Source organism: Pleuronectes platessa, chromosome 9 (genome assembly GCF_947347685.1).
Source record: "Pleuronectes platessa chromosome 9, fPlePla1.1, whole genome shotgun sequence".
NCBI lineage: Eukaryota > Metazoa > Chordata > Actinopteri > Pleuronectiformes > Pleuronectidae > Pleuronectes > Pleuronectes platessa.
In genome coordinates this window covers 8,840,523-8,868,366 of record NC_070634.1, presented here as the reverse complement: position 1 = coordinate 8,868,366, position 27,844 = coordinate 8,840,523, and the positions used below count along the sequence as shown (strand labels likewise).

General features: G+C 42.6%; 1 non-coding gene across 1 annotated transcript; it reads left to right on the top strand.

Annotated features, from left to right (window-relative positions):
• The first annotated feature begins 16,319 nt into the window (after nt 1-16,319).
• Nucleotides 16,320-16,392, top strand: trnat-agu (transfer RNA threonine (anticodon AGU)). The gene has a single exon. It is a non-coding gene; the product is annotated as a tRNA-Thr (tRNA).
• Nucleotides 16,393-27,844: the final 11,452 nt, after the last annotated feature.

Below are 27,844 nucleotides of genomic sequence, written 5' to 3'. Positions count from 1 at the left end.
TATTGGCAACGGTAAGGGGCTTAGAATCTATCAACCCTAATTTGTTTGGACAGAGCCCGGTCAGCGATGAGTTGGTGAAAAAGTTAAATGCCTTGAGATAATGTACACTGTGATTTGGCATTATACAAATACAATTGCATTGAATTGAATTGGGATTTTTTTGCAGGCATTTTCACCTTGGTTTGATTTTTCTACAAAAAGAAAAGTAAATAAAGTACAACAAAATGCTTAAGGGTTTTGGTAATGTTGTTTTGGTCCCCATTCAAGTGCAATTACTGTGGTCAGGTCTGCACAAATGAATCAGACTAATCAGAGAAAATAACCATAAACAAATTAAACCAGAATTAACTTTGAAAGTTTGAAAACAAGAGTCTACTCAAGCCTTTGTAGACAAGCTGGCCTGACTGTGAGACTGTACTGTAGTGTGTACTGTGACCATGGCAACCTGCTATAATATCTGTAAAAAAAACAATCACTTGTTATTGGAATCTTTTTTGTGGGCATGAACGTCTGCACAGAATTTAATTGCAATACTTTAACATTACATTTATCAAAGCGACTTACAATTAGTGCCTTCAACCATAAGGCTTTAATAGTCTTAAGGATATTTAAGTATGTAAATATGTTAAAAAAATGTAAGACTGCAAATTGGAAGTTTAAATTTATCATATGAATATATAACAGTTTAAATATATAAGTATAGGTAAGGTACAAAATACTCCAGCTCCAAACTCACCATCCATTGTCTCCCCACTGCAGGGGTCAGTAACGCCCACACTGCGGCTGATCAGCTGGACCTGGGGTCACGGCAGCAGTCCAACACGGTGCATCCCTCAGGTTTCCACAGTATCCGTGGATCACCAGGTGCTTTGTTTGTCAAAAACGTGCTGCACATCCCGGTGTCGAAATCCTTCCACGAGAAATACAGCCGCACTTTCTACCTTTTACTTTAACATTACATTATATACACCTTTAGGCATTTCATTGTTGAGTCGACTTGAGGTTGAGGTAGCTTCTAGCTAACTGCCGACTGACGTTACGTGCTGCCAGAGCCATCTAGAGTCTTTGTTGCCAGCAGAGTTATTTGTAGAGTTAATTAGGATCGTTTGGTGATGTGAATGTTGCCTGGAAGCAGGGCAACAATTTCAGAACAAAGCTCAGACACTGAAATGAGGCAAAGAAATCTGCGTTGTGATTCAGTCGTGTCGGAACCAGTGCCTGATTGTAACCAGATTCACTACAAAACCCAAACGGTGGATTGACCAACTGATAAGTGACAATCCAATTTACCAACTAGTCAATGGAGCCTGAAATCTAAACGTCTGAAAACAATTGTAGAAATGTGGGAGCTCTCACATCAGTGAGAATGCTGCTGTACCATGGAAATGCCCATGTGCTGTCATAATGACGTAAACCATTTAACCCAATTTCCCCGCAGAACCAAATTTCTCCACCTCCCACATGTTACGTGTATGCATACATGTCCCCATGTGGGCTTGTGTTTAGATGTTTGTCTCTAAGTGTGCATGTCGGTCTGAAACAGGAAACTGAAAGGGGAAATAAATCCCACTTCGGTTGATTCTGTGTGAGGAGACCACTGACCACAGACAGACCGCAGAGTGAGAGGCGTGCACCGCAGCCTGCCTGGTGAAACAGGAGAGGTTGGAGCTGTCTGGGCGCCCAGCAGTCACCAGCACTGTGGCAAAAAGATCTGTGCAACAAGACTGATGGCATGAGCAATGCATAAACACTCTCTTGCATGTCTCATGTGGCTCACAGATGCCTTCTTGTTTGCACACAACCAAACACAGCAGCCCGTGCAGATACAAGCCACTCTATCTAACTGGATGCAAAGTCTTTAATATATGCACTTTTTATTCTGAGTTTCATTAGCTTTCATACAGACAAAAGCAGGATTAATATGCACCAGAGGCCAGGACGCACCTCTGCTCTCCCAGAGAGCAAACAATGGTGCACAGAGGCCATTCAGTGATCATTCAACTTTTTCCTGTTCTATTAATCTTCAACAATAAAACATGATGCACTTCTGTGAGTCATTTATTACTTTATCAGCTCCAATCAGCAGGGGTCCGTAGTTGAGTAAGAGAAGAAAATTGAGTGTTATTGTGAAAGTGAGGGATAAGAGGGATAGCGAGGTTCCCAGGAAATGAAGATACAGGCAATAGTGGCCTGTGGAGAGGGAGAAAGGAGGATGATGGAGCGAGGGGATTGAGCATCGGAGGAGGAGGGAGCGCTTAATCAAAACCATATGCAGGCTGAATCTCCAGTATTGTTCCCAACTCAAACCAGCTGGCCGCTCTTGGCTGATCCATCAAAATAAACATTTTCTTGATGGCCACGAGCAACACGGGCCTGTTAGTCATTAAAAGAGCTTACTTACACCCTGCAGCCTCACACTGACTCCATCACAGCAGCACAGGAATACGTTTGGAGGTACAGGGATGCAGAAAATAAAAAATGCACATGTATAAAGAGACTACTTTGTCAAATGCAACAGCCTGTACCGCTGTTGCATTTATTTCTGTAAGACATATGTTTGCTTATTCAACAGAGACCTTGCCTCTTCTCTAGCTCTTCAACCTGAGCTTCACAGGCTGGGGGACAAAGCATTCTGAAACAATCACTTCGGAGCCCTTGAAGATGAGTCACACATTTGTTTTGCTCTTTTCCTGGCTTTGTTGCTGCCATTAAGGTTTTCATCAATTTATAAACCACAGCAGTGCTTCAAAGGCATCCTTCAGCTGAATGTCTGTGTGTTGTGGACTTGTGTTCAGTCTGGAGGCCAAGGAACCTGCTGCCAGTGAAGTCAGTGCTCTTCAGAGCTCAGTCAGTGAGCTGTCTGTGGCTTCTGATCTTCACGGGCAGATACGGTGGAGGAAGTGAATTATGAGTTGTGGAAGGTGCTCTCATGTCCTGTTACATTTCTTTAAATCGCATCGCTGTTGTTACACAAAACACTTGTTAACACACACCCGCACTTTGACAGGGGAATGTGCAAGTTAGAAGCAGACATGGGTACATGTGTGTTCCTCATGGTTTAATGAGCACGTACGAGACAGGATGGGTTATATTCACTTCATGCTATTCACTAAAGGACTGTATTAAAAAACTGGAGGGTACATCATGTTGCTTCCAGATGTTAACAAAACTAATACAGACAATAGTTTGGGCTCTGGAACAAAGTACATTTACTTAGGGTTTTTTGTGTGTATCCGTACTTTCCTTAAAGTGATAGTTCGTAAAAAAAATTGCAATGTATACATTATCTACTAACCACTATGCGGATGGAGGCATGGGTGAAGTGTTTGAGTCCACAAAACACTTCTGGAGTTTCAGGGGTAAACAGTGTTGCAGCAGTATCCAATCCGATTTCAATCAATTGTGACCCTTTCTTAGGACGTGATTAAACAACAGAAAATACATAACGTTCCTCCATACTGCTCGTGTCGCTTCAAATTCAACTCCAGACGACGTAATTTACACCAAGTTTTAGGCCTAAATGTCCTCTGATAGCCTCCAACTCAATGTTTTACCAGAGTCAGAGTCATCATCCATCCATTATCTAAACCAGAGGTCTTCAACAAGGGGTCTGCGACCCCTAGGGGGTCCGCGGAGGTACTGCAGGGGGGTCGCAAAATCTTTGATTGATTAGAGAATTTCTTAAATTTTTTATAATTTTTTTTTTTTTTTCTTCCGAAAAACCAATTTTTTTCCCACATCTAAAATGTCTTTAAATACACATTTACATTCATCCAACATATTGTGAGGCTGATATGACCCTCTGCCTTACAACCTCCATCCGTCCAAGATTAGATAAGTTGTGTGCTACCCATCAGGGTCCGACATCTCACTAATGGGGGCGTATGTGTGCCATCCACAGATGGCTTGAGGATTCACTGTCTCTTCTACATTTATGTTTAAAATAAAACATGAATCTGTGAATTACTTTAATAGATCAGTGTTGTATGCAAGTTGTATGTTTATAAATGGCAGTGGCATGGCCAACCTGTACCTTGCACATGTTTAAATTAAAAACATGAATAAATGAACCCTTGTAATATTTGATAAGCTTAGTATTGATTGCACAATAACAGGGTACCTATGTTTATACAAGGCACTAGGCCCAGTTTAATATAAAACACAATTTTATAGGGGAGAGCGGGGTAATGTGGGACATCAGGTAATGTGAGAAACCCCCTGTATCTAGGCAACGGAACACATTTGTGGTCATTTGACCAATATGTTTTCAAGCCCCTCCCATTCCCCCCTTGCCACGAAGGAGAAGTTTGTGCTGGTGCTGTGGAGAGTATGTTTTTTTCACGTATGTTTTTTCAGTGGGACACTGTCTCACTTTACCCCACCATGAAGCACAACTTAAGTTTAGTCTTAAACATATTCTAGTGTTATATTACATTATATATGTTTTATTTTTAATGTCATAAACATTGTAGAAAAGCCATCATGCCAAGAAACTATACACCAGGAAGACAACCTGGGGCCCAACACCTCTCGCAGAGATGGAGAGTGCAGCCGCTGAGGTCATGCAAGGAAAGAAGTCCTTAAGAAAAGCTGGAAGGGATAGAAAAGACAACCCTCAAAAGATTCATAAAGAAAAAAGAGAAAGGGAAAGTAAAATCAGTAGCCTGGGGTGCAGTAGCTGAGGTAAAGAGAATATTCACAGGTGAGATGGAGGAGGAGCTTGCCAAACACTTGAAACAACTAGCTGACCATTTCCATGGCCTTGTTCCAGTTAAGTGCCGTGAACTGGCATTTGAATATGCAGAGAAAAACAATATCCCTGTCCCTGCCAATTGGACAGAGAAACAATGTGCAGGCAAGCTAGGGTGTGCAAGAGATCACATGAATCATAATAATCATAAATGTGCTTAATTGACCAATCCCCATGATTCTGTTACTAGTCCTATATTAGTGGTTGTCAATCTAGCTGTCGGGATTTTAACTATTACAACATGTGTTGTTATGGTAGTTTTAAAGTGGAAAAAGTAAGTGGATAACTTTACCCCGTAGCTGGGGTAAAGTGGGACACAAGACCACTTTTTTTAAAACAATCATATTTTCACTGCCCTTTGTCCTGAAGACATTCTGATCATTTCCATATCAGAAAACATCCTGAACTAATGGGAAATGTGTACATTTTACTGATATATCAGTTAAGCTCGCCTAGAGGGGAGCAAATGTAAAAAATGTCCCACATTACGCCGCTCTCCCCTTCTGTATATATATATATATATATAGTATGGGGTCCCTGCTCCATCTCTTGCCCAGTTTGGGGGTCCTTGGCCTGAAAAACGTTGAAGACCCCTGATCTAAACCACTGATGCTTTGAGGGGGCTGGAGTCTCTGGTTCTTGTAGATAAACTGTATGATAAACACCTGCAGGGAATTTCATTCTTCTAACGGCTCATCAAATACTAATGTGACCTCATTTAAAACTTGAAGAAATGTATGTAAACTGATACTGCAAGGCAATAATTCAGGTTTTGTCATGTCTATGGAAATATTGGTAACAAAGATACTGTTGTGATGTAAAATTCTAGATCCTCTATACTCTTCATAGGTCTCCTTATATTATCCTCATAGCTGGATTAATGATGTGACCAAGCAGCGAAGGGATCAGGAATGTTACACTTTTATTTCTAGAATGTTTTTTAAAAGATACTTGAATAAGCTGATCAATGGAGACGCCTGCGGAGGCAGAGGGCGGACCACCTTAGTGAGGTACAGCCAGATGTTGGGCACCTCTTCATCAATCTCAACAGCTGCTCTATGACGTCTTCCAGCACTTTAACTACCTGCTCTGCTGTTCAACATTTCACGCAGCAACAGGCCCATCCTCCTCCAGCTCCATGTCAGGACCATCTTTAAACTGACAAAAACCTGGCGCACAGTCTGCCACAGAGCTCCTGGTGTCAAAAATTATCTTGGAAAGCGTGTCCATCCACCTGTGGCTTGGTTTGAGCAGGTCCGTGCTTCTTCCTCTTTTTTAGCTTGATCTTGATCTTGATCTGGCTCCTTTCCACCATCAGCGACCGGCTCAGTTTGAATAGGTCTGCGCTCCTCTTCCTTTTGTGCTTGATCTTGCAAACGGTTGGCTCCTTTCTACCATAACCCTGGAAGATTTCACTCTTTTTCTCCTCCTGCAGGAGATCGATAGTGGGGTCAGTCTGGCTGCTGATTGGCTGCGTCTCCTCCTCAGTGTTCTGGGTGGATGCAACATCAACAGTGTCCTCAGACAGCTTCTCCTCCTCCTCCTCTGTGACTGAGGTCTTCACATGAGGAGTGAGAGTGAGTTCAGTCTGGCTGCTGATTGGCTGCATCACCTCCTCAGTGTTCTGGGTGGATGAAACATCAACTTCCACCTGTGGCTGCTCTTCAGAGGAGGCAGCACCTGCGACCGGCTCAGTTCGAGCAGGTTTGCGCTTCCTCTTCTTTTTGAGCTTGATCTTGAAAACGTTTGGCTCTTTTCCACCATAACCCTGGAAGATTTCACTCTTTTTCTCCTCCTGCAGGAGATCGCCCCAAATTTCAAACTGCATGTTTCTCTGTAATTCTTTTGTTGAGGTCAGAGAAATTAAAAAGCAAATTGCGTCCAGAAAGCAAAGTAAACCAAGCGAATCGGTAGCAGAGATAAGTAATGACCAGGTGAACTTAGTGAGCCAAGTAAACCAAGTGAGGATTGAACCTTGATTTACCTCATTTATAAATTACTACATAAAAGGACATACAATCTTACAATTGCATCCTAGAAGTACATTTGTGACTTTGATCTGAACCAACCGTATCCATTACAATAATCCACCATAATAATAAAAAATTTAAATAATACATTTTCCCCACTTTCTAGTTTTCTGCTCAAGAATTTGAGCATGTTAAATCACTCAAAAAGCCAATTAATTTGGCTGAAAAATAATAATAACAATCCTTACAATTTCAATAGTGTCTATCACTGTCTGTCAGTGCCTGTCAGTGCTCAGGCCCTAACTAGAATATCACTAAGAGGTTCCCTTGTGAAACCACGTTTAAATTCACTAGATCCAGATTTTTATTTGGATCAGCAGCAAATTGCACACACTCATAAATATCAGTCCCCTCTGATTTACCCATGAAGATCCATGAATTATTTTCTGATAAATCTACAGCAGCTGAAAAATCCTAAATTAAATGGATCCTTCCCTGACCAATATGGCATCCTTCCATCATGTTTTGGAGCAAGTATTACATTGTACAAACAAACAAACACCAATAAAAACATAACCTCATTGGCAGATGAGGTGCTGTAGGAAACGTCAAAATATCACCAATGTCATTCAGATTCACCCACTGGGAATCATTCTATTAGAAATTTTGTGGAAATCCATTCAGTATTTGTTGAAATGCATCAGTCTGGACCAAAGTGGTGGACAAACCAGATGAGGAAACCTCAACAGGAATGTGTCGTAGCAAAAACATTGTGGCATTTGCTCTGGATATTCAGAGACCACAGACACAGACCTCAATTTCAACAATTTCCCTGGAAGTGCTTTCAAAGAAATAGTCCTTGTGAAAATTGTGGGCGGCTTGGTCTGTGGTTTATTCTTCGTAGATGGGACTTTGTTTCTGATGAGACATTTGTGGTTTTTTATTGTTGTTGTTTGTCGTGTTTTGATTATCTTGAGCTGCACAAATTAAACTAGACAATGGGCAACAGATGTTCCAGAGGTGGAGAGATGAAACCCCAACAAGCGAAACTACCTATTCAGCTTTTTTATGCCTCCGCACCGTCAACAACCATTGGCTGGAGACATTATGTTTACAGGTTGTCCGTGGGACATTTCTAGACATTTTGCTTTAATGTTAAGTATCTACCACTGTCCCATGTATTGTACTTCCCTAACCAAAAGTGTGGGACATTTCTAGGCATTTTGCCTCAATGATAAGTGCCTAGAAGTGTCAGACTCATTCTGATTTGTCGGTGCATTTCTAGGCATTTTTGCTATAATGTTAAGTGCCTAAAAGTGTCCCACGTATTGTACATCCATAGCCGCTAGTGGGGGACATTTCTAGGCATTTTGCCTTAATGTAAAGTGCCTACAAGTGTCCCACGTAATGTACTATCCTTGCACCAAGAGTGGGACATTTCTAGGCATTCCATGATAAGTGCCTAGAAGTGTACGACTCATTCTGATTGGTCGGGACATTTCTAGGCATTTTGCTACTATGATAAGTGCTTAGAAGTGTCCCAAGTATCGCACTTCCGTAACCACTATACGTACGTACCTCTTTCCTTCGGTCCGTCCGTCTGTCCCATTCTCAAGACCGCAATATCACGAGAATGCCTTGAGGGAATTTCTTCAAGTTTGGAAAAAGGATTCACTTGGACTCAAGGATGAACTGATTTGAGTTTGGTGGTTAAAGGTCAAGGTCATAGTGGCACGTCCTACTTCCCCACAGAGCATTAACAGTCAAACACATCTCACATCTGATTCCTCCTCTTGACTTCCACGGAAATCTAAAGTCCTTGAAAACAACTACACCTTCTGTACATTTATGCAGCCTAATGTGTTTTATTTCTCTGCCCATGACACACACACACACACACACACACACACACACACACACACACACACACAATGCAGCAAATACACACAAAAACATGGACATAGTTAACTAAAGTCAGCTGCAATGAAAGCATCAGGGAGTAGAGGGTCCTGTTATTAAGAGGAGGCTCTGACTGAAGCAGTCTGGCCTTGTTGGACTGTGCAGTGCACATTGGAAATGACAGAAGCCTAGACATTAAAGTAAATGTTGAAAACCCAGCTAAAGACCAATATTTACTCATGATTCTCATCAACCACTGGAGGTTATCAGAATTCTGCACCACCAGGCTCAGAATGTGCCCACAAGGACCGGAGGAGGAAGGAGAAGGAACATAAACAGGGAAGCACTAAAATCCGGTTCTGGATGATGAACTAATTTGACAAATTGTGTTCACAGCAGGATAAAAGATGTTCATTGACCTGTGTTGAAAAATATCTTGAGTATAAGAATCTTATTTAATAATTGATTTGCTCTGCATTTTAGTTGCTTTCTGGTGATGAGATTTGATGTCAGGGTGTGCTGCTAGATGCAATAAATCTAAGCATATATATATATATATATACATTTATCACAATTACCTTGTTTGTGCTGCAGTAAGCAATGTGACTTTATACATTCACACACAGCTTTTAGGAAGAGTTACACATTTGTATGGTAAATGGTCTCCATTTACAGTATATAGCGCTGTGACTACTCACAGAACATCAACGACATTTTATCATTCACACCTTTCATTCATACACACATATCACTTTATCCTTCGCAGATCATCGACACATGGTTCCGTGTCTTGCCGTCAACTCTTCTTGATGCTGAATGGTAGAGCCGGGGATCGAACCACCTACCCGCTGGTTAATGTACGACCCACCATATCTCCTAAGCCACAGCCCACCAAGAGGGTTTATAGTTCATGATGTGACATAAACAATATCCTCAACATTGAGATAGTGAAGTGAGCAGCACATGTGCTAAACAGATCCCATCAGACCTGAGTGATCTGATCACATTTGATATAGGTTTGAACATAGCCGATGAAATATTAGAACTCACATGTTGGTCAAGTAATGACGGTCTTAACCCCACAAAGGTTAAGGCTACATCCACACAAATATGTTAGCATTTTAAATCAGCATTTAAAAACATTTGTAAGTTGTTGTTGCATTCACTATAGTCGAGTCATGACTAAACACAATCCTGGAATTTTCAAATTAATACAGGGTCAGCAGTGTTCCCAAAAGTCTCCAATTGCAAAGCTTAAAAATCCGGATCTTAAACATAAACACATTAGTGTTTACTTTGCCAAAAATGTTGGGACGCTCCACCAGTCATCCAGAGCTGAAATAACCTTTCGGATAAGACAGGGAGCATCTTGAAGTACCTCAAGCAATTCCAGATGCCTTCACCTGGCACTTCAAAATACCAGGACATGGACAACTGAGAATCTTCACAGATGGAGCCTCTGATGCTCTCAAACCTCTGGCCTCTGCACAGATAAACAGCCTCTGTTATAGACACGGTGCCACACACAGCAGGTATAACAGAGAGGCTGTAAAAGAAAAGAAAGAAAGGAAGTGCAAAGCAAAATAAGAAAAACAGGAGAGCGGGGAAAGGAAGATGAATAGGATAAATGTGGAATAAGCTAAATGCACGTTGAGACAAGAAAGGAAAATGAAGATGGAGGCTGATAATGGTCTTATGGTATAGTAATCTTTAGGCTACACAGGAGGAGTGGGGAGTGTAACTTCTTAAAGAGGAAATAGGGGATTTTTCTTCTTTTTTTCCCCATGCAAGCAGAAGAGAGTTTTGTTTGCCACTGTCTATTGTCCTACGTCCATATGTTTCCTACCATCAAGCAGCTATCTGTCAGACAGCAGTGGGATAATGGGACTGGGTTTAACCTCTGCGAACAGACAAGGGCACACAGTCTGGACGGTTTGGGTGGCCTTGTGCCATTAGTGTGCAGCATCCTTCCTCCCCATAGTCAAGCCACACATTATAGTTCTTTGTCCCATTCCATTTCAGCGTCTCAGAGATGAAGATGGATTTAAAAGTGTCCTGTGTGTGTTTCTGTGAGTTGGGTTCTGAGGGTAGGGTCGGCTCTGCTTGACCACTGAGCTGTTGCGTATCCCCCAGCAGGCTTTGTGTGTTCTGTGTCCGGTGCCAAGACAAACAGCACAGGCTTTGAGACCTGGAGAGTCCATATCCTGCTCGGCCTGGACATGTGTGTGTGTTTGTGAGTGTTTGTGAGTGTTTTGGGGGAAATCAGTGGCGTAGCATATAGATGTGCAAGTGTACACATGAATATACTGTATATATACAGTATATTCATGGACATCTGGCATTCATGGTGAGGCTTTAGCATGCGTGTTTTCTGTTAATGCACTTGTGTGAGACGTCTCAGCCCCCATGGAAAACACTAGTACGCACACGTGTTTAAATGCAGCAGCTCATGAAGCTGTTGGGCTCAGGTTACACGAGAGCAGGCTACAGTACAGTATCAGGTTTAGACCAGGTGATCTCTCTTTCAACCCAGAACAGTAATGACCTCATCACACTGCTCAGTATCTGACGGGACTGACAGGGCCCACTGCCTCACATGACTAAGAACTAAGAAGTGAATAGTGTCTAAAACGTTTGGATTTTCACACATAAATTGCTGTGCATTAGACACACACACACCCACAACATAAACATCCTGCAGTATGAATGTGCTTCTCTGGGTGTGAAAGTCAACCCTAGTGTAACCCCTGCAGGATTAACACAGCAGCTACTGTTTGCCCATAGAAGGAGCTGCTCATTATGTAACCACCAACAGACAGTGGAGTGTTGTGTATGAGAGGAAATACTATATGTTCCACTGGTATACAGCAATTACTACATCAATAGATTGTGTCTGAGTAAATTCAGGAATGCAGAGCGTCACATTTTTTCTTCTGCTGTGGGTTACAGTAATTGATTATTTCAACTCCTTTTGTTGCGACCAGTTTTATAATTTTCTAGGGCAGTGTCTGTGAATCGGTGGGGTGACATCACCTCGGTATCATCTCTGTCTCAAGACCAAAGAAAACACACAGTTCCCATGACCTCCAGTGTGCACTTGGACAAATTGCAGTGTGAATCAGTAGAGATAAGAGTCAGCACCTGTAAGTCCGAGGCCTTGGTTCATTGCTGGAAAAAATGGTGGATTGTTCTCTCCGGGCTGGGTGTGAGTTGCTGCCCCAAGTGAAGGGATTAAGTATCTCGGGCTCTCACAACTGAGGGGAGGATGGCATGCAAGATGGACAGGAAGCTCTGTGAAGCGCAAGCAGTAATGCAGGCATTGTACCAGACTTTTGTGGTGAAGAAGAAGCTGAGCCGCAAGGCCAAGCTTTCGATTTACCTGTGGTCACAGCCAAAATGAGTTTCTGAACTTGCCTTAGAGTGGAGTGAGGAGTAAAGAGGTCCTGAGTGAGCTCGGAGTAGTACCACGGCCCCCTCACACTGAATATAGATAGAGATTCCTGAATTTGAAGTGAGATTAGAAGATTGACAACAAGCAAAATCAAGTAACAACAGACTTTGCTCCATCATATCGTCCTCACGACGTGATGCAACAGGCGACTGTTACATGTGTTACCCAGACCCATCTAACTGCAAAGCTCAGCATGACACATTTAAAGTCAAATATTGTGTGTGATTCTGTGGTTTCTGGGTAAACTTTGATGTTAAAAGTCTTGTCACAGCCCTTTGAAGAAACAGGGATTTGTAAATGCAGCCTTTCCTTGGCTCTTCGGGGTGCTGAGATGGAAAAGAAAGGACTCTCAATTGATTCTTAACACAAACTGCTGACTGTTCTCTCTGCAGGACAAACTCTCTTCCACTCTCATGTTGCTTTCCTGTTGTTGAAATAAAAGACCTGACAGTTTTACTCGGGGTGCTGAGTTCACTGGCAGGTCTCTTGTGACGCTGTTGACTTCAGAACTTCTGGCCGAGAGCCTTACTGGCAGAGGGGCCTTCTAGCTTCAGTTTCATTCCCAGTTTGATTAAGATTTAGACAACAAAACTACTTGGTGATGTTTAGAAATGATCATGGCTCGGGGGGGAAATAGACCCTTTCACAAGGTTAACCTTGTGCCAAGGTTTTCTGGCAGAAAGCCTTAGAGGCAAGCTTCCCCCATGTGCCCTCTTTTCTCCTTTAATCTTTCCTCCTGCAAACCAATGGAGCTACCAGGTACCAGGTATCAATCAACAATCAGTCAACTGTCTCTGGAGCAGGTACATTCATTTGCAGGTAGGATAATTTCTCAGTGGAGGAATCGTTTCTGCAAATGAATTCAGCAGGCTCTATAACCCCGTGCTGTAAGTTTTTTTTACATGTACAAACGTTTCCTGCAAGTTTCCTGCTGTACTTCAAAGCTGACTTTGTGTTTAGAGAAATATGTAAGGTAAAAAGAACAGCTGGAAAAGTCGACATGTATTCCCTGCTCACTCTGACTCCTTCTGCGTGGCACAGACCACTGCAGCCTTTTCATTCATCTTCATATATCATCATTTTCCAGATTGGAAGTGGGCAAGCTCTCTTTTTTTTTTCAATTACAGATACGTACAGTAATCAAAACAGGAAAACACCTTTGAAGAGCCTGAGTACTTCACTTTAATTTCCCGGATTGAAAGCATAGGTATTCACCATATAACAGCATTTTGTCAAAGTAAAAGTAAGTTCTCTAACCCTTTAACAAGCAGTTCAATATTTGGTGAGAGTTAGATGAGATAACCAATTCCACTGTTTAATAACTTGATTAGCATAAAACCCCACAGCAAGGCTGGGAGGGAGCTATATGTTTTTTCTAAATCAGGGGCCATAAAGGGGCCACACTTTAAACAGAGAGTTCAATTATACATCCAACATCTATAAACATTCACATTTTAATCATTCCTTGTTTATTGTTAGCTTTGAGCAAAGCCCCACATCATTGAATCAAATTTGTTCAAGCGCAGTGTTTATTAAAAAAAAAAGGGTAAAAAAAAGTGTAGATGATAAACGTTCTTATCAAATAGCCTTGGTTATGGTCAGAATTGTTGGTAAGTTTGTTGCTTGTAGTAACAAGACCACTGACAGGACAGGGGCACTTGATATTTCGGCTGAGGCCAGTGCCCCCCATGGCCCCACCCCTGGATCTGCTCCTGAGGCAAAGGGAAACAGCTGGCCTTCCTCTGTCCTCAGGAAAAATAACCCTATACCTTTACTTCTACAGCTCAATAACTAACATTTGTTATTATTTGTTTAACCTGAACAAAACAGTTCTGTGCTAAACTCTTTTTTGGTTTCAGTAACATAGCTCATCTTAAAATATGTCTTCACCAGTGACACAAAAGGATAGTTTAGCTGGTCTGTGAGTTACTGAGGAACTGAAGCTGTTCACCCCCAAGGAAAAACTGATATTGAAAAACTAAAAGAGAATGTTGTGTTTTTATTTATTTATTATTACTTATGTCTGTAATCATCTTGGGACCTTTTTCATTCAGAATTATCCTTCATACATTAGTGGAGGTCTTTACCCCCAGGTTGGAAACAATTACAAATTCTTCTGAGTCAGTTGTTGCCAGTTGTTGAGTTGGGTCTCGTAAGGAGGGAGAGAACCACATGTAGACTGCTTTACTGTTTATGTCCACCATTAAGATTTGAAGGATGCATCATGTTTGTGTATGTGTGTGTGTGTGTGTGTGTGTGTGTGTGTGTGTGTGTGTGTGTGCGTGTGCGTGTGTGTGTGTGTGTGTGTGTGTGTGTGTGTATATAAAAATATAAAAGCCCTGACTTATGCTTTTAACTTTTCCATCCTAATTACAATCAGTGAGTAAGTCATAAAACTTTCAATGAAAGAACAAAAAATGTCTTGATCATTTGTGGAAAGTTTAAGTCTCTAGTAGCCTTATATCCTGCGTTCACTCAACGTTGCATAAGCCAATCAGTGTTGAGAAAGACACTGTAGGAACCTCGACCAGAGACAGGTCCTGATCCAAGCTAGCAGGTAATCAGACCTGCTGGAACTGGTTGTCCTCTGGACGCGGCTCATGGATGACACTGTGAAATTCCACAAGCTAAGTGCGTCTCCAGACATGTGGTCTTGTAGACCCACACATGATGGTGCTGGCTTCTCCAGCATTTCCACAGCAGCTACAACATAACAATTGTAGTCACTTCTGCCAGTAGTCGTCCTCTTCTCCGAAGCGAAACAGGCAAATTCTCAAAGGTTGTGTTTCCTCGCGTCGCTTGCACAAGTACTGCAATGCGAATGTTCACTTCACGTTTGGTGTGAACAAAGCAATATAAGCATTGCAAAGCATATTACTGTCAGTTGTATGTTTGTGTAAATGTTTGTGACAGAAACAGTTGTTTTTTGTTAATACTAAAACATGATTGCCTAAGAAGCCAAAAACAGCCACTAACCAGTGATTTATGCATATTTGACCAAAGCCAAACAACTTATTAAATAAACATTAAATGTTAATTGACTGTGAAATGCTTTGCTGAAGGTTCCATGGAACTGAATCATTTGATTGAATGTCCAATCTGTGTGCTGTTAGAGACTGTACGCGTTTGATGACGTCTGATAATTGATAGAGCTGACGTAACATTGCTTTTATTGAAGAAATCGCCTCAAAAATCTCTTTGTAGTCCAAATCATTACTCAATAGGACCCATTAGGTTTACTGGGGGATAAAAAAGATGGTGTGACTTGATGATGTTGACAGAGCTCATCTCTGGTGGGCTCCAGCTCAGTAAAACCTCTGGTTTTCACATTGATCAGACAAACATTATCTGTCATGACAGCAATCGTCCCAAAACAACATATGGTTACATCAAGTGACAAAGCCCCCTAGTGGCTGCTGGAGTTAAGACAGGAGCAAAGGAAGATGAAATGTTATAACAGAGCCACAAGGTCTTAACAACGTAGTCATTTAAACCCAAACCACAATGTTTTTCTAACATAGTGATGCTACATCATTAATATGGTAATGTGTCTTTTGTGTTGAAAACCTCTTGACATCCTGATAGCAATCAATAATTAAAGCCAGGACTGTAATGCATGACCAATCATTTCATTTGGAAAGAATTAAATGATTTGCTGGCCTGTCTGTCACTAGCCGACCTGCTGCCGGCACACACCCTGATATCGTGCTGCAAATAGAGCCATCAGGTATGAGTAATGATATGAGTAAATACGCTTCTGAATGTTCCTGTGAAGAATGATAGACACATTGTTTGAAAAGTTTGACGAAATAAGACAATGGTACAGCACATTACTTGTAAATTAATGATTTGGGGATGTTGTCAATGGGGATGCTTGTTTACCAAATGTGTGGATCGAAACCATAATCAGCCCTTCATAATGATGTCCTGGAATGTTTACACCGTCATAACACATGGTGACAAACAAACACTGAACACAAAGCCACCATCACCACACACACACACACACACACACACACGCACACACAGACACACACACACACATACACACAAAATCACATTCAGATGCAAGTACCCTCACTCTCACATACCATCTTCCAACCACTGGGGCTGATGCTGTTAAATCTAATAGGCCTGTTCATATGCTGCATTAATGTAAAGCATGTATTCTTTACAGTCTCCTTCCACGGAGCTGAAGCGCTGCTGGCTGCAGGCTATGAGTGATAAAACCTTTTACATATTCCAACCTGGCGCTATGGCTTAGTTGGTAAAGCGCCTGTCTAGTAAACAGGAGATCCTGGGTTCAATTCCCAGTGGTGCCTCTTTTAGTGGGGGAGGCAGTGGACTGTGGGAGAGGCGGTGGACTAGTGTCAGCAACTTGGACTATGGGCAGAAAAGGTCTCTGGTTCGAATCTGGTTTCGACTCCACGGAGTAACAACAAAAAAACCGTACCTGGACGGATTAACAACACAAAGATGGACACTTGGATCTGTCCAAAAATCCAAGATGATTCTCCCTACCCTGTCTAGTGCCCCTGAGCAAGGCACCTTCCTCCCCCAACATCTGCTCCCCGGGCGCCGTACATGGCTGCCCACTGCTCTGTGTGTCCTGTTCATGATGGGTTAAAAGCAGAGGACAAATTTCCCTCAATTGCATGAGTGTGTCTGTGCATGTGTTTGGGATAAATAAATGTATCTTAATCTTAATCGTATCTTAATAAAACACTTGTCAGCGAGGGAGTTGATTATCTGCAGGTCAGCAATAACACACTCGCACACTCACACACACACTAACACACACACTGCACAAAGGCTAAGCAATTGTCTTGGCCTTGGATTTCTCAACAGTGAGGTCCTAGTGGAGGTGTCAGCGTGTCACGCGTTAGCACTGCGATGGTTGTGGAGGACTTTGATGGGGATATAGTTATCCAAACGTGTGCTAATTGCACAGAAACATTGCCTCGTAACGTAAACTTCTCCTCCCCCTCATCTCCACTCCTCTCTCCACCTCCCTCCTCATTTGTGTTTCTTCATTTTTTGTATCGTTAACTTTCTCCCTCTGTGATTTAAAGTGTAACGAAAGTCCCTGTTTCCTCCACATATTCTTTCTCCTGAAATATGCCATGTACTTATGAGCAGCAAACACATATAACACATATAACACACACACACATATATTTGTATAGATTTTTATGGACGTCAAGGGAAATTGAAGGCTTTCAGATGCAGAGGTAAGAATGTGAAACCCGAAAGATATATCTGTTGTAAGAAGGGTGTGTGTGTGTGTGCGTGTGCGTGTGTGCGTGTGCGTGTGCGTGTGCGTGTGTGCGTGTGTGTTTGTGTTTGTGTGTGTGTGTGTGTGTGTGTGTGTAAAACCCCTGCTGATAAACAAAGCTCACATCTGCTCTACATCTATTCTAGACATCTTGAGTGCAGCACTCCATCCACTGGGCATGCACACCCACACACACTAGCTATGATTTCATGTAAATATATACACGTTGTTGTTTCTCCATTGTGTTCTCTGTAACATAACCCTGTCGTGTCATGGTGCCTGATAACTGTAAAATTAAGTGGACCTATAAACATGAGCTAAGACCCTGCTCCGTGGGGAGGCCTGAGGTCGGCGTGGAAACCCCTGCAAGAGGTTGCGATGAGTTCAAGATAATTTGACCGGATACTGGATCCAGCTGGAGGTCAAAGGTTACCGGGTCAGTGTGTCAGGATGGTTATATGTCTTTGTTTTTTTAATGTCCGATGTTTCTCATCTGTCATGCACACACTGCTGGGCACTTGAAAAATGTAATTAGATAGGTAATTATATGACTTTATAAATGACTCAACAGCAAATGTAATTAGTTAAATGATATGTTATTCTCCATTACTCAGCTCTGTCAGAGGTGCCTTCAAATACTCTAAAGCTTCTACATCCACACATCACATATATTTTAAAGACATCCAGAAGAAAATGAGACATTTAACAAGCGGCTCAATTTAGACAGGGGACATGTCACAGTAGGAAACATACAGTGTAAATGAAACAGAGAATGGTTCATGTTCAGGGTCCTGGTATTTTTTTCTGCTGGCTCACTTTCACATGGTCATGCATTACTGGTAGACTTAAACAGTGTTATCAGTAACACTTGTGCTTTCCCTGCTCTTCATTTCAAATTGTCTGTTGTGATTGAGAAATGAAAAATTCAACGAGCTCCTTTCTCCACGCTGCACAGCGGGCCAGTCGCGGCATGAAGTGGATTTGAATTTTGGATTGTCGGTTTCATGTGGTTGCAACACTGATAACAAACCCACCACCAGCTCCTGGTGCCACAGCAAACAAGCCAACCCCCCTGAATGTAATGAGAGTAATGGAGCATTAGATTGATTACTAAATGTAATTTACTGATTGGATTTCAAATTAGAAAAACTTGGCTTGGCTGAAACACAGTGTGGTATCATAAGGTGAGACTCGGCACTGAGCAGCTGAATAGATGCAAGCACACATTCCTGTCAGTTTTGTGGTATGATCTGAATTTCTCTATTGTTTTCTTGGTGATTCCCATGACAATCCTGAATATGATATAAAAAAATTCTGTGTTCAGTCTTCTGACACCTGATAGGACTTTAAATGTAGGGCTGAATTACTCAAAGCAGCTTTCCTGGATCTTATTTTGAATAAAATTCAAATAAAACAGCTCCAATGTTTTATATTAATGTTTTTCTTTCAAAGTTTTAACACCCTAGTAAGATGACAGTGGTATACTGTGTTTACATCTACATGTATAGTAGTTTCTATACATCACGGACACATGTTGTCTAAGTGACATGGGATTCCAATGTCAAATATCTGTGCTGTTTCTCTCTTTCCATGTCTGGAGGTCATTTGGCCTCTTCTGACTCCATGATTTCATTTAAAAACTGGACTTACTTTGACCTGCGTACTTGTTGCTAAGTGTGTGTGGCCCCAAGTGATTCAGCACAAATAGACTTTTCATTAGTATTACCGTATCTTGAAAAATCTCTGCAGCCTAATGACGGCCGTGTGAGCGAGCCAAGTAATAGAGAGCTGTGGTGCTGTCATTAGGCTTTACACAAGACCTGATTAATTGAAACGACCTGGGACTTGATTCTGCAACCCTGCTGAGTAGAGTTAAATTGCATTTGTAATAATACACGGACAAAAAAAGTCACACACATGTGCCAGGAGAGGGAGTAGGACTAAAACAATTGCTGTTACATAACCTCATACACACAGATATGGGAAATGGTGCTTTCTTTATGAGGTCACACTGACAAGAACTAATCCCTGCAGCCTGATCTGCGTAACCCGAAACATCCTACAGTAATCGGGGAATGGAAATGGCCCAGACAGACTTCTCTAACAAAGTGACGGAGCAGCTCCTGCAGCCAGGATGGGTTTCAATCAACGAAAAGAAACAAACATTTAAATACAACAAATCAAATCCCAAAAGTCCAAGACTTCAACTCTTATTTCCTCATCCCAAGCCGTGATTAATCTGTGATTTTGTCAGGTACTCCCTGTGGGTGTGGGAATCCATGTGTTTACAGTTGCCAGCTCATTACGTTGCACTGTGAATGCCAACAAGGGACATTGTTGCCCACTCCTACAGGAAAAAGTCAAAGCCAACAGTTAGGTCACTAGGGAGGAGACGGGGGATACGGACTGTACAGCAGTATTTCCACGAACAAGCGCTCGAAACCCCTCAGTGGGAGATCTCTTATCAGTTGATCCAAGGAAGGATAAGTAATAAATATGCGCTGAGACTCGGCCAAATGAGTAGTGTCAATCAAAAGAGCGGCATTTCCCCAAGCCTAGAATAACTGCTGTGAGATCCGATGTGCGTGTTTCTGTTCAGCATCAGCCGCCCGCTCTCTGTGCCTGCCTCATGTATGACCTATGGTAATGATCCATCTACGCCTCACCTCTGACCCTGCAAAGCAGCACCAGGTGTGTGTGGTGTGAGCGCAGACGATGGAGAGAGTCATGGACGTGTTTATGTGCATGGAGGACCTCTGCCTATATGCTGAGTGACAGGTCCTGGTCCCACAGGGGTGATGCTGGGTTGCAGGGCCTGAGGAGAGGAGGGAACTCGCGTGTAGTTTTCAATCCCCTGCTCCTTGGAACCAGCAGGACACGTGTCTGTCAATGTGTTCACCAACCAGACCTGACCCTGCTGAGGGGGAGGTACAGTAAAGTTTCCAGAACCTGGTGGCTCTGGAGCAGGGGACAAACAGCCAGCAGGTGGTCTGGACAGGGCGAGCTCTCCCTGGGGTCACGTGCTGGGCGAGCCGACCTCGAATACACGGGTGACATCAGGTAAACAACCTGCTGACAGGAAATCCTGTCTGTCAAAAAGCAGCAAGACAGTGACGTCAGACTCCTGACCCTAGAGTCAGCACACTTCCGCCGACCCCACCCAGTAACACCATCCCAGGGAATCACACATCCACATGCACACACACAAACACAAGCAACAAACACATCTATTTCCTTTTGCATGCGATTACTGCAAATCTTTTGTTCAGAGGATTAGTTCACCCAAATCCCTTAAAATCTATTTTTGCTTTCCCCTTCTGATGTTTAGGCACAAAGATACTATTATTTAAATGTGTCAGCATTCTTAGATCCCCCCCCATAATAAAAGTGAATAAAATTGAACCAAGGTTAAGCAGTCTACAGAATCTGTTTACATAAGGCTATGGGTTCATGATATAATTTTTTTTTCATTTTGCAAATGGAGTAATCCATCAAACAGAAAGGAAATTTCACTAAAAGCCACTAATGTCAGCCTCATTTTAGTGTTACAACAAAGATGGAGAAATTTCTAGAATCAGTAGGATTCCTCCTGCTGGAACCATGAATGTCCATCAGACAGATGTCGAGATATAGGACAGAATAGGACCTGTTGGTCGTGTTGTAGGGGAAACCAGAGGATCACCTCGATGCAGATGTATCAAAACCGTGGACAGAGAACATCTTGCTGCAGAATTGTGTTCTGGTTCTGTTTCCCTCTCTAAACAGTACGATGACCAGCAGAACCTGGCAAACAATGTAAAAGAGTGAGTAAGAGTCGTTAACGCATGTTTCTGTTGTTAAGTCATTAGTCAGTCTTTTGTTGGCCAAGAATGATCAAAGCCCAGAGGCCCCGTGTATTTATGATAGTTCGGGGATATGGTAGCCAGTTGCGAGCTTTGTGTGTGTGTGTGTGTGTGTGTGTATCTGGGTTAAGGCCCGGTGTTATCACACTGTGGGTTTGACTCAGTGCTCCCACAGGATGCTGCTTTTTTGCGTTAGTCCTGCAACATTGATGTCGTCTGATCCACAGCCAGACACACAAACAAGCAGAGTGTGTGTTAGGCGTGTGGAAATACATGTGCGTGTGCGTCTGTGTGTGCGTGCGTGTGGGTGTGTTTAGTTTGGACTGGGAGGTAAAGCAGCACATTGCCAGCGAATAAAACAGTCCTGACTGGCTAGAAGAGGCCTAGTGAGGGTCTTGAGTAACGATCTCAGTCGGTGGGTGGCAGTAAATGGTTTGATCAGTTTGCTGGTCAGGGGCTCCTCAGGGCTCTAACCATAGGATTCAGCAGTTTATTCAAAAGCCAAATGTAGCACAGCCTCAGCGATGTGTCAAATTGTCTTTCCAAACGGATCTTCAAACAAAAAGCACCAACAGGATAAGACTGTTTCCCCTTCTCACACATCCCCTTTATCTGGGCTCCAAACCCCTGAGGAGTCTCTTCAAAGCAGAGACTGCTGCCCCACCACAGCATACACGTTGGGCCCTTTGGCTCTCCTTTCACTTCCCTTCCTTCTCTGTTTCCTCCTCTTCGTCTCCCAATGTCTCTGCCCCCCCCTTCCTCCCTCATCTCCTATATGAGAGCAGATGGAAATGTCGTCAGGTGTGAGACTGCCCGTCAGCGTTGAGGTGGACATCCGTGTGAGAGTAGCAGTCTGGTGCCTCCGTGGCTGCTGGCACTCCCTTAGACAGAGCTATTTCAGAGCTGCGATACCGGACAACACGCACACAGGCCTGTAAATAGAGCAATGGATGCACTTTAAAAAAAGGGTCAGTGGGGAGATAGAATTTCCGGATGAGATCCGAGACAGGATCCCCTGTTGCGAATGTGGGAATCACCAAATGAAGAGGTAGAGGAAGAGAGGACAGGACAGGACAGGAGAGGAAAGTCACTGTAATGTCTCTAGGAATATTGTTGAATGTGCATGTCTCCTTTTTATTCATCCGTTTATGTCCCGAAGGCAGAAACAGTCACAGCAAAAATGTACATTTGAAATGTTGAAAATGTAGATACCTTTTTAAAAAACTACACTTAAAATATACCTTAATTATTTCCCCCTGACTTATGATCCAGAGTTACTTCTCTCAGAAGCAAATGCAGATAGAGTCTGACGTCAGGGCCTTGCAAATCATTCTAAGGTGGAGGCCCGGCTGTGTGGCTATGTGGTGTAGGTTGCATTGGTGGATTAATCAGAGATATTTTTTTTGTGTTGAGAACAGCTGCCTACAACAGGCTGATGAGAAGGAGGTGAGCGTTAGCCAAGACAAAAGTTGTGGGCCAGAATCACAAAACAATATGCTGAAAGAGCTGAGCTGTTCTGCAGAGTCAGCTGAAAACCTTCTGTGGGTTTATCATTATGAGCAACACCCTTTGCCTTATGTATACTGCCGTCTTTTTTTATATCTAAAAATATTGATGAGGGCAACTTTAACCATTGAGGAGAAGATGAAGATGAAGACATTCTGGTTAAGAGCTAATTTTCTCATCATGGGTGATTACTTAGCATCTGCGATAAAACCTATTATTAACAAACTCTTCTATGCACACACATCTATGTTCATAACCCGCAGGTACACACAACACACAGCCAGTCTGTTTGTATCATCATCATCAGACTCCTCTTCCCTTCATGGCTGCAGTCAAATGGGCAGGGCTGGGTCCGGGCGGGCCTTGGTCCCCTGAGTTCGGCTTATCAGCTCTTCCACCTGGTGCATCCTATACCTCCGCCTCAGAACAGCTACTACAGATGGTTAATGTGGTCCTGCTGCTTTGGAAGGGCTAGAAGTTTGGAAGTGACTTATTTACCTGGCCAGAAGCCACCTTTCACTGAAGAGAAAAGCATGTGTGCTTCTCTTTGACTTCAAATAAGTGTGTCTCTTTATATGCGTTCACTTTCAGGATCTACAACTGAGGGAAGTATCTGGGTGTCGGTACCACCGAGCAGCATTGAGCAATGAAATCAATTGTATTATAACCCACAGAGTTCTTGCTGCAACACCTCCACACACAGTCATGAGAGCATTACATCATGCTCATCAGAATATAATAGGCAGTTCCTCAAAAGCCTCCGGACACAGATGTGGTCAGGACCAGAGGTCACTCTGTGCAGGGTTGAAACCCAAAGCATGGGAGGTACATTATGTTTGAGAGTGTATATGTCACTTCCAATTATATGTGGTCCCCCACCTCACCACATCCAGAGTGTGTTATGACACAGGATCCTTGACTGTATATAGGTACAAACCAGAGAGGAAAGCACACACCCATCAGCATCCTCATCTGCATCTCAGCAGTTCCTGTTTTTGGGACCGACTATATATATAGGATATCGTTAATGTACAAGCACACTTGGATGCTAACACAAACACATACACACGCGTACACAATACACACAGTGCTGCCAAGCAAAGGAGGAAGGAGGGCTGTTGAGAACCTTTAAACAAAAATTCATTTTTAGAAAGGTCCTCTTGAGCAGGGAAACAAAGGACGGAAGTGGCATGACGTTGCACAGGAGGGAATCTGAGGGTCACCGGTGACATGACGGACACGCCTATGGAGCAACATCGCAAATACATATTCTCGCTTCACACACACATACACACTCACAAGTGACAAACACAGTCAAGGTCAGCCGCGGTTCTCTCAAAATAGCCATTTCCTCGTCTCTCCTACTTCTTTGCGGATATTAGAATCATGAGGATGTTTTGTGTCCACGTTGTCTTTCCTTCAGCAGAGGCCACAAGAAATCCAAATGTTTTATCGAGGGATGTTTAGGTTATTCGCCCCGATCCACCTGTAGACCTGCGGGAACATTGTGTAAAATTTCTCTCAGCGGAATGGCCTGACAAAGCCGATTAATGTGGTTTAATGGCTTTACCACTGGCAGATTTTGGAAAGTATTATGACGTCTTTGGTCGCAGCCTGGTTTCCACACTCATTGCAGCATGTTTTCAGTCTGGATGAGATACACTTCTGTTTACAGGAAAGATTTACCAAACAACCAACACACTTCCTTTGCATCTAAACATAGCTCTGTACAGCACTAATGGCCAAGAATAGCAGAGAATACAGCAGAAGACAATGGATGTTAGGATGAAGGGGCTAAAATCATAACTTTGCTGCACATGCTTCTGTAAAATATATTTCTGTTCAGGGTGCAATTATGCAAAATTATATGATAAATTAACAGCTGGAGCCAGACAAACATTAAATAGCTCAGCACAGAAACAAGGGAGAAATCTAACCTGCATGGTTTTGACCATAATACACATTTGAATTCTGAATTTTGAATTTATCTGCACAAACTGGACTATTTCTTGGCTGGGATAAAATCCCAAGTGGGTATTTAAAAGTTGTTGTCTTCTTTAGCGCAACAATAGCCTCGTCAGGGTTCATTGTTGTCGGACAGACTTGAAAGATGATGAACCAATCATTGAATGCTTCTTGGAGTGATGCTTGATCTGGAAAGGAGGACATGGTTTACATACACATACACAAACATGTACGCACGCACACACTTGCACATCTGGTGTTGGTTAGATTTGTTTCACAGTGTATGGATCTCAAAACCAGAGGGGGTAAAACCATCAATCATACCCCCCTCGACTTTTCTCTGTCTTCACGTCGCTTGAAGCTGCAGGGGGAAACATATTATTATTGCTTACCGTGACAGTTAAGGTAAAACCGGTGTTTTCCCCCTGTTTTAACATGAAATAGAACAAACATGGGCGCTACATGCTGGTTCGCTGTACGCAAAGTTGAAAGCCCAGTGTGGGGTAGTCTTCATCATCATCGGGACAGCATGAGCTAATCAGAGTAAACTGGACTCTGGTCTGAAGGGTAAATAAGGGGATTCAGTTACATATGATTGGCAAAGGGCAATATAACTGCTTCTGGGGTAAATGTGTTGCTGCTGAACTACCACATACACACACACACACACACACACACACACACACACACACACACACAAACACACAGAGAGAGAGAGAGAGAGAGAGAGAGAGAGAGAGAGAGCTAACAACATTTTCTCATTAATCTAGATGTAAGGCCATACTCCTCCTAATTCAATATTTGGACAGTTCCTCTGTGTAAGTGTAGACTCAGCTTTGATTTCATAACGAGGGTGAGGAGACAGGGGGCGGGAGAATAAAATGTAATAAACAGCAACACACTGCAGGAGAGAGGAAAACAAGGATTGACACTCACACTGACATCAGTCTCGGATGGATGCAAAGGAAGAATCACATCATACTGATAAGGGAGAGGCGGTGGACTAGTGGCAGAAAGTTCGACTATGGGCAGAAAATCCGAGGGTGGTCTCTGGTTCGACTCCACGGAGTGACAACAAAAAAACATACCTGGATGGAATCTGTTCCCTGCTGTCTAAGTGCCTACCCCATGCCACCCCACTGTCTAAGTGCCCCTGAGCAAGGCACCTTACTCCCCCAACACCTGCTCCCCGGGCACCGTGCATGGATGCCCACTGCTCTGTGTGTCCTCCTGTGTTCACCAGATGGGTCAAAGGCAGAGAACAAATTTTCCCCAATTTGCATATCGTGTGTCTGCATGTGTGTGTGGGACCAATAAATTTATCTTCATAAGTGAATGTTCTTAACTTTTTCCTGTTATTACACCACTGACCCGAGCAATCTCCTACTCGTTCGCGTAATGTGGAAGGCAATTTCTGGAAAATGTCCAGTCCCAAAGGTTTCTAGAGCTCAGGACTGAAGATACGGCTATTTATATTAAAGAAACTAAATTAATCTGTGAGGATGTGAGGATTCTAAATAGTGTTTTTCTGTCCAACATGATAATAATAGAGTTTTTTGCAAATGAGTGTAGGCTAGGGACAGTTATTTTAATGACAGAGAAAGAGCTGTAATAGCCTGGCTAATGGCTGCACATATAATCTATACATGTTTCAGGGATGAATAGTTGAATTGGCTTGGGGTTTGGAAGCATCGCGGATGATAGTATGACCAAATAAATATAATTGTTTGACGTTGATAATGATAACAGCAACAGGAGGGGTAATGTGATTCAGTGGACTATCAGCTGTCTAACTAGCATTCAGTTCAAAGAACCAAGCACTTTCTGTTGGTCAGAAAATAACAACTTTGTGCAACTTTATTTTTCTACCATCCAGACTCAGGATTCTTCAGTTCAAATGCATTTTATTTGCTCTCTATGGAGATCACAGGGAAGAGCACAGTGAAGAGACAGTCAATATTGCTAGATGCTAAATGTAATGGGAGCGCATGATGAGCTCATTATATTTCGTGCCTGAATGCAGTTACTGAGGACCAAGCGAAGATGGTGTTGTGTCGTGTGAGATATTTTGTGGTTCTTAACGTCTTGTTTCACGCTGGGGCGGCGAGGGCCCTCATACCAAGATGAGTCAACTGCGACCTTTAATGCTTTCCGGACACTTATTGTTCATTTGGATGAGCTAATGCACACATGCTTGAAGGAAAACAAAAACACACATTGAAAAGGACACACACACGCTCTCTCACACTCCAGCATTGTGTAAAACGCCTTTTTGCATAATTATAAATTGCTAGTTAGCAGTGAACTTCTGACATTTAATATATTCCTGATATGCAGGATGTGACTCGTCTTCACCATACATTTTCTTTTACACACAAACCTGGTGTTAAATCTCTCAGACGATATAGAAATCTACATGTACAGGTTGATTTTAGGTTACACTCTCATTTTGCTATTAAGAGCATAGTATTGCTACAAAAAGAATGGGAATTATTTTGTATACAAAAAACGCCTTTAAAGAAGCAATACTTTCACTCACCCCTCAGGGGAAGCAGAGCAAGCTGTAAGCACAATATTAACATATTCTCACCTTATAAATCCAATTTGACATAAATGTGACCAGCATTTATTTTGATCACCTGGCAAATATAGGTCCTGATGTTCACTCTCCTTTTGCTCTCCATCAAACCTTTGTTAGAAATATCTGAATCTTCAGCTGTTAATGCTCCATTGTGCTAGTTTGGGGCTAGCTGCAAACTTGCGAAACTTGACTGTTTGACATTTAGTGAACTTGCAGCAATACAAAAGCAATATTAGAGGTTGTAAAACCAAAAGAGTGGTAAAAAAACTTAAATGCTCCATTGAGTGGTCCAGTTGTGTGAAAGGTCTTTGAGCACACATTATCAACAAACAACATCTTGTGTGCGTTTTCCCGGTGTGTCCGTGCGTACGTGAACGTGGCTCCGAGGAGGATATCAGAGGTCTTAAAAACCTGGTCTAAATGACGTTGTTTCGAGTCGTATATGAATGTCTGGGCTTCTGGACACTTGGATGACACCACAGGAGCAGAATGGAGGAAGTGTTTTTATTACGTCTTAAAAAGTTTTGGATTTGGCTGCAACACTGTTTACACCTTAAACTCCTAAAGTGTTTTGTGGACTCAAACACCCTGCCCTCCATCGGCTT